This window comes from Rosa chinensis, chromosome 1 (assembly GCF_002994745.2).
Source record: "Rosa chinensis cultivar Old Blush chromosome 1, RchiOBHm-V2, whole genome shotgun sequence".
NCBI lineage: Eukaryota > Viridiplantae > Streptophyta > Magnoliopsida > Rosales > Rosaceae > Rosa > Rosa chinensis.
In genome coordinates, this window is record NC_037088.1 from 67,193,130 (window position 1) to 67,211,192 (window position 18,063).

At 43.1% G+C, this 18,063-nt stretch overlaps 1 long non-coding RNA gene across 1 annotated transcript; it reads left to right on the plus strand.

Annotated features, from left to right (window-relative positions):
• Positions 1–2,522: 2,522 nt before the first annotated feature.
• On the plus strand, positions 2,523–3,640 carry LOC121051092. Its single transcript, XR_005805079.1, has 3 exons — positions 2,523–2,637; positions 2,716–2,796; positions 3,471–3,640. It is a non-coding gene; the product is annotated as an uncharacterized LOC121051092 (long non-coding RNA).
• The last annotated feature ends 14,423 nt before the right edge of the window (positions 3,641–18,063 follow it).

The following is an 18,063-nucleotide window of genomic DNA, read 5'->3' on the forward strand; positions in this document are numbered from 1 at the left end:
TAGTGACCTACAGTTTGAGTTCATAAATGAAGATAGCGCCATAAAGCTTTGGCATGCGCTTCGCGAACTATATGGCAATGTTCGTGACTCCATACTTCCGAATACAGAAGCAGAATGGAAAGATCTTCGCTTCTCTGAATTTGACACGGTCATGCTATTTTATTCGCTGATTTGTTACTGGAGTTTAAAGATTGCTTTGCGGAGAAGTATGAAGACATGCCCGGCCTGTCACCTGATTTGGTTTGTCATCAACTACCAACACTCCCTGACAAGAGGCCCGTGAAGCAAGAACCTTGACGAATGAATTCAGAAACCCAAGTTCTCGTCAAAGAGGAGGTCGAAAAAATGCATAAATCAGGCATTATCAGGGTCACCAAATACAATCAGTGGCTATCTAATATCATGCGCGTTCGAAAAAAGAATGGCAATATGAGGGTCTGTGTAGATTACAGAGACCTGAACCTTGCTACACCTAAAGATGTTTACCCCATGCCGGTCGCGAATATGTTAGTAGACGCCGTAGCAGGACATGAGTTGTTGTCCTTCATGGATGGCACTGCAGGATATCACCAGATTCCAGTCGCTGAAGAGGACAGGCACAAAACCGCATTCCGGTGTCCCGGGTTCGCAGGGGTTTTTGAATATGTGGTCATGCCCTTTGGACTGAAGAATGCTGGCGCGACATATCAAAGAGCCATGAACTTAATCGTCCATGATATCCTGGGGAAGATTCTAGAGGTTTACATCGATGACGTAGTTGTGAAATCACATAAAAGAGGGGACCACATCGTGGATCTCAGGAAAGTATTCGAGCGAATGCAACGACACAAGCTCAAGATGAACCCTGCTAAATGCGTGTTTGGGGTTCATGCAGGAGATTTCCTGGGATTCATTGTCCATCAGCGAGGAATTGAGGTCCTTGAAGATAAGGTGAATGTAGTCATCAACGCATCCCCCCCCCCCCCCGCGAACGAAGAAGGAATTACAGCGTCTGTTGGGTAAGATCAATTTCCTAAGACGTTTCATCTCTAACTCTGCAAGTAAAATCCAGTACTGGTTCCGCCGAGGGCCGGGTTTCCGTTGAAGTTATATATATCAGCGGCCAAAGCTTCCATTGGCAGTTTGCTCGCTCAGGACGACGAAGGGGGTATTAAGCATGCTATATTTTACCTCAGCCGGACATTGACAGATTGTGAGACAAGGTACACCCCTATGGAGAAGCTGTGTCTGACTTTGTACTTCTCAGCATGCAAGCTGCGGCACTACATGTTATCTTTTACTACCTGCATCATCGCTCAAACTGACCTGGTCAAATACATGTTGTCGCGGCCTATTTTGAGAGGCCGCATTGGCAAGTGGGTACTGGCCTTTTCAGAGTTTTCGCTACAATACGTACCTCAGAAGGCAGTAAAGGGGCAGGCCATCACGGATTTTCTGGCACATCATCCTATGTTGGAGATACCCGCGATGAAGGAGTTAGAGATAGCGTTCGCCACTACGACTCGGCCAGATTTGGCACGTATCCCAGAGTACGCAATATGGTATCAAGCGACAGTCTCCTTACAGCCCTGGGTATTATTCTTTGATGGCTCCAGAACGGAGACAATAGCAAGGGCAGGGATTGTTCTGGAAAATCCAGCGGGCGATCGTTTTTCTTATTCCTTTCAACTGGAATTTAAATGTACGAACAACCAGGTAGAGTACGAGACTCTTATTATCGGGCTTGAAGTTTTATTGGAACTAGGAGTGAGGGATGTTCAGATACGCGGCGACTGATAAGCTCATAAATGTACATGATTTTGTGTTGATTTCTTCATATTTTTTCTTAGCTAGTTTTCTATCTATTTGAGTCATTTACTTTATTTTTATGTTTTGTAGGTGTTATGGAGCAAAGTAGAAGAAAGGAAGCTAAATCAGTAAATCTGCCTGTGCAGATCAGTCAACTTTGGCATGAAACTGAGAGCAGCTCAGAACTAACTATGTAATACCCCGAAAAATCCAAATTAAATTCCGTGGATTTTTATAATTGATTTTGCGGTATTAGGAGCGAGTACGAAGCTTGGAGAAGTTGTGGAAGTAGTTCGAACGATTTTATTTTCGAAAACGAACGTTATTTAGGGGCCCGCAAAAGTTGACTTTTTATATGTACCGAATTTGGGAAAGCTTCCTTCATGAAAGTTGTAGAGCTCGTCGATACGATCGCGTACATAGGTGGAACGCAATATTCGGAGTTCGTATGAATAAGTTATGAATATTTGAAAATTGGAATTTTTCTATAAATATCAGAAAATCCGGAATTTTTCATTTAAGGACGAAACATTTTCTCTTTTGCGGAACAGTCCCCCATTCTCTCCGTTCTCTCTCTCTCGCTCGAAACCCTTCCTAGGCCCGCAGACCCGCCGACCCGACCCGGACGAAAACTCCCCTTCTGGCCTCCTCCGGCCCCGGACTCCCCTGGGATCGCCGGCCCACGACGAGCCTCCATCTGGTGTCGCCTTGCCTCGCCGCTGCCCCAAAAGCCGGATCGAAGTCACCCAGACTCCGATCGGTGACCCGGCCAGATTTCTAGTTTTCCGGCGTCCCCTCGGCCGATCCTTCCCATTTTCGTGATCTCCTCCTCCCCCTGATCATCCCCAAGTAAGTCTTTCATCACGATTTTGTGTGTAGAACGCTAGATCAAGGTTTGACTTTTTCGACGTCCCTGATTTGATCTAGGATCTGATCGTGCATCCGAGATTTAATCCAACTTCAAAGCTTGATCTAGGACGATCTAGGCCGAACCGGACTTTGCTCCAGGTATGAAAGTTGATCTCCCTTTCATTTTGAAGAAGTTTGTAGTTGACGACTTTTGCATCGGAGGTGGTTGACCGCCGCGTTGACCGCCGTGTTGACCACCCACTGACCACTGCTTGTGGCGGCGCGTTGGACCATATTTTGAGTTTATATTATCTGGACGATGATCTACGCATCCATACGAGCGTTTTGATATATTACAAGGTTATTTTAGAAAACGTTTATAAATAGTGGATTTATGTTTTAACGGTTTTACGTTTTATCTTCGGTTTACGATCTGTGAAGATCAGACCATCGGTTTTACTTCAAATTTTAATATGTTGATCGTATGATTGTCCCGGTGACTTTGTGAGGTCACGGGCGAAGATCCGACCGTTGGATCTTCGTATATTTGTGAAATAGTGATTCGGAAGGCGATTCGTGAGAATCCGACCGTCGGATTTTCATGGAATTTTGTGGAGATGTTTATAAGGACGATTCAGGAAGATCCGACCGTTGGATCTTCGTGATATTTTTGGAGGATGATCCTAAGGGCGATCCGTGAGGATCCGACCGTTGGATCGTCTTTATTTTCAGATCCGACCGTTGGATCATCTTTATTTTCGAATCTGACCGTTGGATCGTCGTTTAAGTTTATTCCGTGTTTCATTTACTAAGCAAAGACCATATTTGATTAGGTACTTGACGGTTTGAGTTGACGAGCGTTTGGAATATCGTTATAATTGACTTGTTAGAAGACGCAGCGGGATTAGAGGTGAGTAAACCTCACGTGGTTCATATTACGAACCCAATAAATTTAATTACTTTATTTTTGTCGTAATTATGTGAAAATATGTATGGAATAAATATTTGTTTTAAATCATATGGACTTGATCAACTACGGTCCATAGGTAAGTAAAATGATTTTATTATACAAATGAATTTCACGGTTTTTATACTTGAACTATAGTTGGTATTAGTGGTCATTCCTGAGCGGATGATTACGTATATATATATTTACGTGAAATATATATGTTAATTGGCGTGTGATTGGTATGATGAAATGATTGAGAATTGATTTGGTTATTATTCAAGCTATTAATCTCCCATTTAATTGTTGAATAATGAAATGTTGATCATGTGATGTGAAAGCTATTTTATATGGCCAATTATGAATATGTGGAAATTATTTTAAGAAGTAAAGATTTGCCTTGAAATAATATGTCTCTTTATATGGGTGTACATACACATTTATACACATTTATACAATCTAAAACTCATAAAGATTGTATGTGGAGAAATTGATTATGGCTGAAAAATATAATTGTGAAGCCGGGTGATTACAACAACCCCGTGCTTAAGTGAATTACTGGTAAAACTGTCTTGGTGTTATGAGGAGTTAAGCTGTGGGCCCTAGTCCCTTCAGATAGTGCACTATTATACTCTTAGGAAGGTCGCTTACTTTGAGTATACATACTTTGGAGGTGTCCTTGGTATGCTGCGGCTTACCCATGCTTTGGTATTATGGACCCTAGCATGTGGATTCCCGTGCTTTGGTATTATGGACCCTAGCACGCGGATTTATGATTTGTTACCAGTCAACCTGGTTATCCCGTGTTTTGGTATTATGGACCCTAACACGTGGATTTATGATTTGTTACCAGTTAATCCGAAAATTCACTAAAAAGAGAAATGTACTTATGTGAAATTGATAAAATATCTATCCATGATATATGTTGAGTATGTGAAGGTGTTATGTGAAATTGATCAAATATCTATCCATGATATATGTTGAGCATGTGGAGGTGTTATGTGAAATTGATCAAATATCTATCCATGATATATTTGGAATATGTGAAGGTGTTATGTTATTTTGATCAAATATCTATCCATGATATATTTTGAATATGTGAAGGTATTAGTGAAAAGAAAATCAAGCATGTGTTACTTTAATGTTATTTCACATATTAATGATGCAATATTTGTTGATTGAGTTTTAAAAGAGAGTATCGAAAAATACATACTTTTATGTTTATGAGATTTTTGGAGTTACCTTGTGAGTGTGTTGATTGTTTACTTGAGTTATAATAATTGTAATTAAATAAATCAACAGTTCTTTCTTGTTTACTCATACGGGCTGTCATGGCTTACCGAGTTTGGTGTTGTTGCATTCCCGGTACACTATTCAAATTGTGTAGCGGGTAATCTCACAGGTCAGGAGAATCAGGGCAGTGATCGTGCGGTTTAGAGTATTAGTATTGGATTTATAGCATTTGTTTTGTGAGGAGAATTATACTCTTTGAGTTTTATAATTTGATTTGGTGAGAGTGTGCTGTAATAAGTAGCTTGAGGATTTGGTTTATGTAATATCAAGAGGTGTAATTAGTGGTTGCTTCTGAGAGAAAAATTCAGAACGTATTTGTATTGTTATTAGTCATGTTCCGAATTTGAATCCTTATTTCAAAATTCGGGGTGTGACAAACTAGATGGTGAACTTTATATGCTTGGAAAGCCTTGGATGTCTAGTTTCCAGAAATTTTAACGGTTCATTCATATCATTTTTATACAAGACGTTATGGCTGATTTAGTACAGCAAGGTCGGGCAGTCCGAGAATCTGACACTTTGACAGAAATCCATGATTTGAGGCCCGAATTCCTTTTAGAAGCCCACCGACGAGTATTAACTGAATATCTTTGTTTATTAGAGATATATGACATATTTTTATGGGTGAAAATTATTAGGAATCTTAAAGGAGAAGCTACTTGATTTCTAAAAGGAAAAGAAGTGAAAATCTCCTAACCTAAGCAATAAAAGAGGGACGTGATCAGTTTGGATGTGGGGAGGGCCGCACAAGAGAAAGAAAGAACGACATCTTCTGCCATCAACTAGCCGCTATCTCTTCCTCTTCCTTTCTTCTAGTTTTTGTTTTGTTCATGACTATGTCTAGCTAAATACTTTTGTAGCTAGGGGTGATTTCAAAGCCCCAAACATGTTCAATTCATATTGATGATAATTCAGTTTTTGGTTTTCTATATTATCAATTGAGTGTTTGTTTCACCGTGTCTACAAGATGAATCTTTGCTTGTTTGTTTAGGTGCGCAGCTAAATGAATAGGTTAGGGTTCTAATGCTAGGAGTAACACTAGATTCGTATATGTCGTGTCTTGATTCCAATTGAGTAGCAAAATGTTTTCTTGAATTACATGTGACTCAAACCCTAGGTTTAGCAAGACTACCAATGTACTTGTGACCTTAGATTTATCCAAACCCTTTTCTTGCTTAATGATTTTGATATGTTAAACTTAGCGAGCTTGTGTCTAGGTTGCATAATTGGAAATAGATTAAGTGGTGAGCTTGTATTCACTTAACGAGGAACTAAGAAAGGGTAATGGGTTAATTCGAGCTTGTGAGTTAACTTCGGGTAAATTCAATTGAGAATTAAGATTCCATAACTGAGATTTGATATGATTGAGTGTGTTTGGTGGTGGAGAATGAGTCCTTAGCTTTGTTTCTATCAATAGTTTAAAGCTATAAAATCTGTTTCTGCTTTGTTATCTTACTCTGTTCAGTTTTACGTGAATTATTTAAATTATCAAATCAATTCCTATTATTCTGAAATTTTTTATATGTGTTATTCAATGTGTCTTTAGTGTCCTGTAAAATTTTCAGAAAATTCCATTGAGTCTAGGTTAGTTAATTAATTTATTTTCGTTAATTAATTCCATTGAGTCAGTAGCATAGTTTAGAGTAGTTTGTGACATTTGGTAAGCAGTTTAGGAACAATCTTCAGCGGGTAATGACCCTTGCTTGATCACTATATTACCAAAGATGATATTTGAGTGCAAGGTTTAAGTTGTGCATCTTTTAGACATATCAGCGACTCTCAGCTTGTGATAAATCAGCTTCAAGAAAAATACAGATGTGTCAGTTGGTTGCTCGTGCCATATTTGAATCGCGCCATTGAGCTTCTGGATCAATTTGATGCCACCGATTTGGAGTACATAGCTCGTGAGCTCAATTTCGTGGCCAATGAGCTCGCTCAACTGGCCACAGGCATTACATTGAAGTATGGGGTTCGCGAGCGTATTCTGAAAGTCGAGCGTCGCACTCTACCTTCATGGCTCGCACGGCCTGACCCGCCTGACGATCCAGTGGTCGCAGTGCTAGAACCTATTGATGTTGATTGGCGCATCCCGTTGATCGATTACCTCAAGCGACCAGACCCCACAGCCGACAGGAAGATTCGCTTTCTCGCCTTAAATTACTTCCTCAGGGGTGATAAGCTGCGACGACGCGGGGAAGATGGCATAGACTTCCGGTGTGTCTATGGCCACGAAGCAAAACTATTAATGAGTGAAGCGCACATAGGGATATGTGGAGCTCATCAAGCGGGACCTAAAATGTGATGGCTTATTAGGCGACATGGTTATTACTGGCCCAACATTTTAAAGGATTGCATTGCATTCGCCAAAGGCTGTGAAGACTGTCAAGCACATGGTCCAGTCCAGCATGTCCCCAACATTCCCATGCAACCTATAATTAAGCCTTGGCCTGCGCGCGGCTGGGCATTGGACCTGATTGGGATGATCCACCCCCATTCTTCTCTCCAACATAAGTTCATCATCGTGGCTACTGACTTCTTCACCAAGTGGGTCGAAGCTGAACATTTGAAGGAGGCCTCTGGCACCACCATTCGCCAGTTCATTTTTCATAACATTCTCTGCAGATTTGGGATCTCCGAGGTGCTCGTTTCAGACCGGGGGGCAGCTTTCATGGGAGGTCCCGTCGAGCAACTTGTCAATGATTTCAGCATCCAGTTCATCCACAGCACTCGGTATTATGCTCAGTCCAACGGTCAAGTGGAAGCCAGCAACAAGATTATTATTTCCCTGTTAAAGAAGATGCTGGTAGAAAACCCCCGACAGTGGCACGATACTTTGTATGAGACACTCTGGGCTTATCGTACGTCCAAGCGGAATCCCACCGCTACGACACCGTATGCACTCATGTTTGGTCATGACGCTGTTCTACCCTTGGAAATCAACATTCATTCCCTACGCCTACAAGAGCAGCATCATTTGATCGGGGAAGATTACGTTCAGGCGATGTGGCAAGAACACGAAGATTTGAGTGAGTAGTGCTTAGCGGCTTTGGACAATTTGGTGATGGAGAAACATCGTATCGCCCGCGCCTATGATAAGAGGACACGTGGTCGTAGTTACAAAGAAGGAGAGCTTGTTTGGAAAGCCGTTTTACCCCTTGGTGAGAAGTTAACCGGCCGCGGTAAGTGGACTCCGTGATAGGAGGGACCCTTTGTAGTTCACCGCATCTTGGAAAGAGGGGCCTTTCACCTCAAAGACATAGATGGTGACATCCATCGCAACCCCATCAACGGGCGTTTTTTGAAGAAGTACTATCCTAGTGTTTGGGAGTTTGAGGATCCACCTAATCAACCTTCTAACCAGACAGGAGGCAACCATAATCTTCATCGGTTAGCGTCAACTCTAAGTATTTATTCAGGCTTTTTCCTTGTGGCCTTCGACTCCTATATTTGCTTCACCGATGAACATTGAGGGGCAACTCTATATATATTCGGGCCTTAGTTGAGGCCATATGTACGTGATGGCCTATGCATGAGGCTTTATTATTGTATTCAGATTTTAAGTCTATATTCATACTTGTTTATCCTTGACAAATTGTGTTAAGAATGTACATGATGGCCTATACATGAGGCTTTATTATTCAGGACAACAATTTGTGGCAATTTTCGCAAATTTTTTTTTGCATGTTACATTGTGCCCAAAGAAACATTCATTCATAAAGTGGCTTTGCAACCAAAGGCATACAAAAACATATCGACACAGTTACACTTGCAATTATAAGGCCAAATGTGGCTTTGAAAATTGTAAGGAACACAAATTTTAAAAGTGGCTGGATCTGGTTGCGGCAAGAAGGATCTGGGCAGTACCGTTGGCACTCTTCCTCTCTTCACCCAGATCCTCCTCCGATCTGAGTCGCCGCTGCTATCGTCGGTACCAGAGGAAGAGGGAAGGGAATAATCCATCATACCCCTTCCAGGTGACTATCCTCCGGGTTGGAGATGGTATCCAGAGCAAGCGCGACTCACAACGACATCTACCTCCGGGGGAAAAACAGAAGTCTCGTAGTCGAACCCGAGAGGTAGACCGCGGAGGAAGAACAGTAGGCCTCAAAGTGGCCTTCCGCCTCTTCGCCTCCTGCTCCATGTGGACAATCGGAGGAGACGGACTCCTCAAAATCTGGTTCTGCCACGTTAGGAGCGTGGCGTGTTCTTCGGTTTAACTGAGACCGGCCAGTTCATCCGGATTCCCAGAAACCAAAGACATGCCACTGGACCTGAGATTAGGACATGAGGCCTACCCAGGTCTTGAGATTAAGCCATGAAGCCTATGAGTTTGTGGATGAGGGTGAGATCATGAGAAGAAGATTTTAGAAACTGAAGAAAGAGCAGCAAGGCTTGCGAGGTTATCTCTGGAAAAGACATGATTGCTTGGTTTCCTATTCGCCCTAAGTACAGGTATTTATAGTTCCAGTCACAGTAATCCCAAACGAGTGATGGACGGTTGAAGTACTTTCAACGCCATTAATGAGAGTATTAATGGGATTGAATGCTAGAATCTCGGAAATGAAGGAAATTGAAAACGCGTGGGAAGCAAGGCAATCTTCAAGGAGATAACCGCTCAATTTGGAATTATCTTTTCAGCAATTTCGATATCAATAAAGAGGATAAACTACAGGAATTTAAAGTCATATTTGGGCCAAACAAAGTGGGCTAAATATTAAATATTAATTATAGTATTGTTCATACAAAACAAAAAGGGCCTAACATAAGAGGCCTAAAGTTTTCGGCCCGCATGGGTCAAGCGAAGTAAATGTTCATCTAGGCGGAAGCTGGCATCGGCAGCAGCTCGCTCCGCTTGTCGGGCAGTTTCGTGAGCCTGAGTTAGGTTTTGAGACATCGCTTCAAAAGCCGCTAGGGGTTGCTCTAACAAAGGTTCCTCATGCTCAAGTCGGGCCATCACAGCAGTCAATTGGGCTTGAAGTTCCTGGATTTAGGTCCGAAGATGATTTTACGTAATCCGAAAGTCTCTAACAAGGATGGCCCTATCTCCCAAGAAGTCACGAGAAGCATCTGTCTGTTGCGCGAGGCCCCAATAGTGGGCCTGAGCTTGCCTAGCTTGCGCGGTCGCGGTCGTTCTTTCATTGATCCGCTCAGGAAGGTTTTGTCGCAGCTCATATATCTCGGTGAACTCGGCCTCAGTGATAGTTCGCTAGCGGCGAAGAACCATCAAGTATTCCTGAGCTCTGGCAGATGCGCCCGGCAGTAAGATGTTGGGGCTCAGAAGTCGTTGTAGCTCATCCCTCACTTCATCTATAACTCTGGGTGGCGCCACTTCGAGTACGAGAACAAGCCTTTCTAGTTTGGAAGGAGGCTCAGGTGGAGCAGGAGCAGCAGCAGCATGGGCCTCCTGAGGTTCTATAACAGGGGCCGCTTCCGGCTCTGGTTCAGCATTCACCCCTTCTCCCACTTCAGGAGCATGGGGACAGGCTCCTGGATCACCATGTCTTCACCGATTGGGTCGGCTGGATCAGCGACAAGTACCTCCACAGCGATAGCTGCTTCCTCAACAGGACCAGGACTCTGTGGTTAAGGAAGAATTATTAGAATGCACAGAAAATAAAATAAGGACCAAGGCATTATGCTCAGAAGAGAGTGTACCTCTGCGACCGGAGGCTCGTACAGGATTGCTATCGGTGCAGGCTCTTGAGCTGCATCATCGGGAATGGGATCAAGCGTTATTTGTGCTAAGGGTTGTACAGCGATCGGTTCCTCAAGCAATGCATCCGAAGGTGCCGACTTGCACCGGAATTGAGGCAAATTCTCATCCCTCGCGGTGCTAGCAGGAGGTGGAAGATTACCATAATCTGTGGGCGCTTGGGCCTGCGAGGCAGATGTCCCTTCACTAGCGACCGAAGAGCCTTCCCCAGCTTGTCCAGAGGACCGGCGACGAACCTGCGAGCAAAGACAGTTATAGGAATTGGACTAAAGGGTGAATAAATTCTAACGTGGGTTTCCCGTCTCTTACCAGTCGATCAACGATTGGTTCATCCTCTTCCCACGGATCAGTGCGAGGGTCCGAGCGACTGCGCTTGCAAGCCAAAGCAGCGGCAACCTGCCAGGATCAAAAGATCAGACTTAGCTCACAGAGAAAGTATAATCCTAAAAACAAGGGATTCTTACCGTTTGCAGATTATCGTCATCAGAAGAAGAATCCTCAACGTCGAGCTCCGCGATCACCGTTTTCTACTTTCCAGACTGGCCAGCGGCCGGGGAAGCACGGATTGCGCAATTGCCAGAAAGTGGCACATTTCCCTGATACAGCGAAGAGTGAGTAAAAAGAAAGAAGTGAAGGATACAGAAGATAGAACTAAGATACTTACCTCTGGAAGGGGCTCGCGGATTACGATACCAGCCTGAGCCTGGCGAGGGGCTCGCACCGATTGTGTTGCTGGAGGAGGCTGGGATCGTGTAGTATCCTCAGAGAAGCGAGCGAGCATTTCAATATCGGCAGGATAGGCTAGGGGTTTTTCAATTCTCCAAAGATGGCTGCAAAGAGTTCGTCATCCCGCTAAGTCCAGTAATTGATGGAGACCTCTCCCCACCAGTCCTTCCTCAGTCCCGTCCACGGTGTCGATAACCTGAGCCCAATCAGGAAGATCAACCAGCGTGAGCATACTTTGTGCCGACACAGGCCCGGTATGGGGCCCAAATCTACACCAAGAAGTGTTGTAGTTCCAGACGTCGTACAAAGGAAATGGCACCAATTGGACGAGGCCAAATTGGCGAGAGAAGTGGTTATGAGCGTAAAGCTCATAACTAAGTTCTTCAGCAGCAATTCTGATATCTGAGCAGGAGATTGCGCGGTGGAAAGCCAAGCGCGCGCGATCACTGTAGCGAGGAGCGCCAGGAAGGAAGCCATTTTCAAGTAAAGGTGGGAATCTTCTACCCAAGATTATATCGCAGTATGGCATCTCATCCAGAAGGTACAGATAGGTAAAACATTCGGAGTAAGGAGGGGATGAGTACCTTTCCTCGCAGCTGAACCATTGGCCCAAGAGTTGGTCGGCCAGCCGAAGCAGCGGGATATCATCGCGGCGGAAGAATGGAAAGTAGGTTTGGATCCAGAAGTCAAGGATCCAAAAGGGGCCAGACATGCTAGTCTCGAACGGGTGCATAGTGGCCTGATACAAAGTACATTAAAGGGCTCCTGGCACCGGCTGCCTGAGCCCGACATTGTGGCCGTTATAGAGGACCGTCGCCAGAAGAGTCCAAGTACCAGTGGGCTTGCAGGAGGAAGTGCAGAAGATAAATTTACAAAGCCAGTACTCCAGGAAAGCAATTCCGCCGGTCGCATTGTGCTCCCGGCTGTAATACACCAACCATCGTGGGTAGGAGCCACTGTGGGCACTGCGACCATGTTGGGCCATGGTCCAGGTGAAGTTGACAGAATCGAATTGACCATGCAAATAAGGTTCACCATCGATGGGCAAGCCGGTGATGGCAAGAATATCCAGCAGGGTAATACTCATTTGACCGAATCTAAAGTCAAAAGTGTTGGTGGAGGTATTCCAGAAACAGAGAAAGGCAGCGAGCGATGAGCGATTGCCGCCGCGTGGAAGATGGAAACATAGATCGATAGTGTGTGTGATACCTGCTGCGTTCCAGCGAGCCAGATCTCGCACCCGTGTTTCGCGATACCAAGAAAGTTCTGCTGGACTGATGGAGGACGGCCAATGCCCTATTTTGGCTCTATGGTTCTGGGCACCCCAACTATTGAAATCCCCAGGAGTCCTTCGGAGGACTGGAATGGGTCTCTGGACGGGTAGGTCATAGAGAGCGATAGCGTCGGCCGGAATAGCGTCTTGTGGCGCTGGCCCCAGTCCGGTTTGGTGGTCGGAGAATCGAAGGAGTAAGGGCCGATGGATAGAGGTGTGGAGATGAATGCGGGTGCCAATGTTGGTTCCCTAAGTATGGGCAACTTTTTCGTGCAATTCTTCCTCCTGATCGATGATTATTTTCTTCGGGGGAGCCATTTCTGGGTTTCTGCGAAGGAGATATTGGAGGAAATGGGTTTTTCTAGGTTTAAGAGACTGGAAGGGTTTCTGATGTGAAGGGTCTTATGCGGCCTTGGGTTTAAATAAGGAATTTTGTGAGGGAAACGATACGACAGAAAGGACGCGACCTTCATTAATGACATCAATTCAAGCGACCGGCGCGACGTTTTACATTTTTTGTTTTTGAAGAACATACATTTACTTAATTTCTCATGTTTCTTGATCTTTGAAAGTTGAGTCATTTACATGTTTATTTTCTCTGTTTTTATTTTAGAAAAGAAAAAGAAGAAATTACATATTTTCTAGTTCACACACCTGTGAAAGGAGTCAAGGTCGACGTCCTCAAAAGACTCTTGGTTTGGTCTTCTATTCTTTATTTGTTCGTTTAAGTGAGAAAATTCTGTTCGAAATGCATTTTATGATCAATTTTTGGTTTTAGTCATAGTCCTTTGGCAATTGAAGTGGCATTAAGAGAAACTTTACAAGTAAAGTGGCAGAGGGAAATGGGTAGGGATTTACCTGATCTGCTTTTTGTTGTATTCTCATCAGTTTGTGGCTTGGTTTGGCAATGTCAATTGTTTAACTTCACTACAGCATGTGGCTAGCTTGCATTCGAGGCATAGTGAGTTTGAGACTTGTTTTGCATAACAAGTTTTCATCTTTATTGGGTTTATATTCCCTTGGCCTTGGCTTTTAGCTGCATTTTCATCTCATCTGTTAGAGGCTTCTTTTGGCAATGATGTCTTACATGCTGGTCATTAGATAAATGTTGTTTAATTAACTTTCATCTTGATTGATTAATTTATTATATGACCTTGGTCTTGGTTGCTGCAAAATGATGTTATATATATGTTTGTTCGTCTAGGATACAAACATTACAATTAACCTACACATCTCAATATGAGTAAAGTTAAACATGTACAGGAACTAAACATAGTTTCCCCTGGAACTGGACATGAAAATGATCTTTCCAAATTCAGGAGTTTCACATCTGACAAGCCATTACTACTGATCAGAATAACAGCTTCATCCTTGAGCTATCGGTTGGTAAGCTTTCTCAACAATCCCAGTTGTCTAATGAAAAAAAAAAAACTGACAAGCTAGGCTCAATGCAGTCCTTCAAGGAGGAACATGTTAGATAATCAAGACAATAACGACCTTTACATTTTCAACTGCAGGATATAAGAACCTCTGCCTATTAATTCATATGAGGAAGATAAGCTAATTTGGACACATTCTCCTTCGGGGCAGCTAATGGCTCGTGATGCATATAGTTTCTTGCGTCACAAATTTCCTACAGTAAGTTGGGGAAAATTAATATGGTCTAAATTTATTCCTCCCCACATGTCCCTCTTGGCTTGGAAAGTTTTAAAAGGACGGGTTCTTTCAGAGGATTTTCTTCAAAGACGTGGGGTATCTCTTGCAGCAAGATGTGTTCTTTGTCATCATCACGGTGAGTCCGTTGATCATATTTTTTTGTCTTGTTCCTTCGCGACAACAATTTGGCGGCGTATGGCAGAGTTGTTTGATTTGGGTGGGCTTCATGGTTCTCTTGTGGACATATTGCATCATGGGTTGGCTGGTCGTAGTCCCCAACTACGTGAACTTTGGCTTGCATCATTTGTGGTGGTGCTATGGTGTATCTGGCACTTCAGAAACAAGGTAAAATATGATGGAATTATTGTCGGGCTACCCAAGGCATATCAATTGATTAATGGACAGATCTTAGCTTCCAGTAAGCTTGGTTCAGGTACTATGTTTAATAAGGTGCAAGAGCTAATTGTTTTGAAAATGTTTGGGGCTACATGCAGGCCACGTAGAGCTCCTTCAATCATTGAGGTTAATTGGATCCCTCCTATAATGGGTTGGGTGAAAATTAATACAGATGGCTCTTGGAGGAGTGCCTCAGGTCAGGCTGGCTATGGTGGTGTGTTTCGGGATTTCAAGGGTACATTTCTTGGTGGCTTTTGTTCTAATCTTGACATTCCAAGTTCAGTGGCAGCTGAGGTAATGGCTGTTATTAAAGCAATTGAGCTAGCTTGGATTCGAGATTGGAAACATGTGTGGTTGGAGGTTGACTCAACTCTAGTTCTTCATTTTCTTAAATCACCCAATTTGGTGCCTTGGCAAATTCGAGTGGAATGGGGTAACTGCTTACACCGCATCTCTCAAATGCAATTCCGGTGCTCTCATATATTTCGGGAAGGGAATCAAGTTGCAGATGCTCTTGCAAACTTTGGTCTCACTTCAGATACTATGGTTTGGTGGGACTCGCCCCCGGATTTTGTTGCTTCTTTTTGCAATAGAGATTTTATGGGGCTTCCTAATTTTCGCTTTCGGTAGTTTTTTGCTTGGTTGTTTGGTCAGATGTCTTTCAATTTTCTTACTGGTGGGGTTAGGTTCATGTCCCCCCCCCCCCTATCTAGTTAGTATTTCTTCTTCCTTCTTTTATTAATAAATTTGGGGGGAATTTTCCTCTCTCATTAAAAAAAAAACATCTTTTGCCAAGGTACATTTCGGTAGAGAAAGTACATCTTGCAATACACTGCCTTAAAGAGAATGTGATGATAGAGTACGAGAGCATTTACACAGGACAGCCATCTGGAAGAAGCAGATATCTGTGTTGGAGTTGATAGAGGAACGTACATGCCGAGTCCCGATATTCTGAGCTAAAAATTGGAGAATAAATAAGCATAAATTGTTCATGGTTCCACAGCATACGCTTTTGAAGTTAAATATGAGGGAAATTTAAGTAGGGTTTTTTACTTCAACAGTGTCTGAACTCTTCGAGGACTTTTGAAATGATACCTGAACTTTCAAAGTTATCAATGTGATACCTGAACTCATTTTTTCATATCAACGTCGTACCTGCGGTCGATTTCCGTCACAGAACAGTTAACTATGACCACGTGCCTAGCACGTGAGGCACTTAATGAGGTTAAAAGACTAATTTACCCTCAAAAGTATATACTTCAATAGTGTCTGAACTCTTCGAGGACTTTTGAAATGATACCTGAACTTTCAAAGTTATCAATGTGATACCTGAACTCATTTTTTTGCATCAACGTCGTACCTGCAGTCGATTTCCGTCACAGAACCGTTAACTATGACCACGTGCCCAGCACGTGAGACACAAAATAAGGGTAAAAATGACCTTTCCCACTTCCTTTAGTTCTTCACGTGTCCCGTCGTACCTTTAGTTCTTCTTCTCCATTTCTATTTCCTTTTTCATCTGCAAAATGCAATTAGATGGGTTGATGACATTTCCTAGCAAAATGCAAAACCCAAAGCAAAACTTGAATCCAATTCTCTGATGGACGGACACCGCTGGGGACTCTATCTCGTCGGAGTTCTCCAAGCACAACTTGCTCAACGGCTTTGCTTCTCTGAATTTATTGCAGGCCGGAGCGGTGTAGACAGTTTCAAGACTCTTGGCCTCCAGATTTGAGACTTGGAATTTACCTGAGATTTCGGACAAAGGGATCAGAGAGAGAGAATATGGCTGCGGCAATCCAGACCTTCTTGTGCAGCTTGCCAGAGATATGATGGAGGCGGGCCACGCCGTCGTGGCACTCAGCTTCCTCACCGCAACTAACATCACAGCATAAGTTCATGAATTTCAAAAATAGTCCGTGTCTTTGTAATTGAATCAAAATCTGCAAAAGTGAAGGAGACTGAGAGTCTCTCTCTTTCTCTCTCTCTCTCAACAACGACGAAAAGGCGAAGGATGGTGATGATGGGAGAAAACCCAAAACTGATTTTTCCGCAACTGTGTGTCTGTATATAACTATTTTTATCTGTATATGATTTATCGAACAATGGGGCAATGATCATTTCACTGATTCCAGCTTCTAATCAATTTGTCCAAAAAAGAACCGGCCTTTGGTTATTCGCGGCTGTAATATCAGTACTTAGTGGGAGCATAGGAAGAGGTACTCTGGCGAGGCAATCAGTGGCAGTCGGGGCAGGTGAGGAACAATCTGAGGGTTTTACGGCGGCGGAGGTGGATGACGGGGCTGGCGGATGGGCTGTACATAGGGCTTCAGGCGAGGACGGGGCATTGAGTGGCGAGGAGCTTGAATTTTTGCAAGGTAGCCATATGGATCTAGCTGAGTTCAATATGGTTGTAGTCAAGTAGTGCTTGGAAAGGGTTGGGCGGTTGAGAGAGAAGGTGAGATCTGATTTGCGGCCATGGCTTCCAATCGGAGGGGACAAATCAAAGGGAAGAAGACGTCGAAAAAGAAAAACAAGAAAGAAAAAAAGAAAGCAAAAAAAAAATAAAAAACAATACTTTTGAGGGTAAATTAGTCTTTTAACCTCATTAAGTGCCTCATGTGTTGGGCACGTGGTCATAGTTAACGGTTTTGTGACGGAAATCGACCGCATGTACGACGTTGATATGAAAAAATGAGTCCAGGTATCACATTGATAATTTTGAAAGTTCAGGTATCATTTCAAAGGTTCTCGAAGAGTTCAGACACTGTTGAACTAAAAAACCCCATGAAGAACTAAAGGAAGTGGGAAATGTCATTTTTACCCTTATTTTGTGCTTCACGTGCTGGGCACGTGGTCATAGTTAACGGTTCTGTGACGGAAATCGACCGCAGGTACGACGTTGATACCAAAAAATGAGTTCAGGTATCACATTGATAACTTTGAAAGTTCAGGTATCATTTCAAAAGTCCTCGAAGAGTTCAGACACTGTTGAAGTACAAAACCCATTTAAGTATCATCTTAGAGAAAGATTAGTGATGGATGGGGTTCAGAAGAAGTATTGATATTACTGTAAAACTGAGTGCTTTTAGTTGGATTTGAGTGCAATTTATTAGCAAATGTTCCTCTTGTTGTATCCAAACTATCTCGTCTACAAAAGAGAAAGACTTCATGAGATCAGTGCATCAATCTTTGAATCATTCAACTACACACACTTCCAAAACAAATTGAGTTTTGAGTGCAATCTTCATGTGTATATATTCCTCTGCCACAGGGAATTTAGCTTCATCTGTGACTATAAATTCTAAATTTCTACTCCTGTTTCAAACTATGTGAAGAAAGACATTATGAGATGGGCTTCCTTAGGCTTTGAAATATAAAATATTAATATGAGTGCATCAATCTTTGAATCATTTAAGGTCC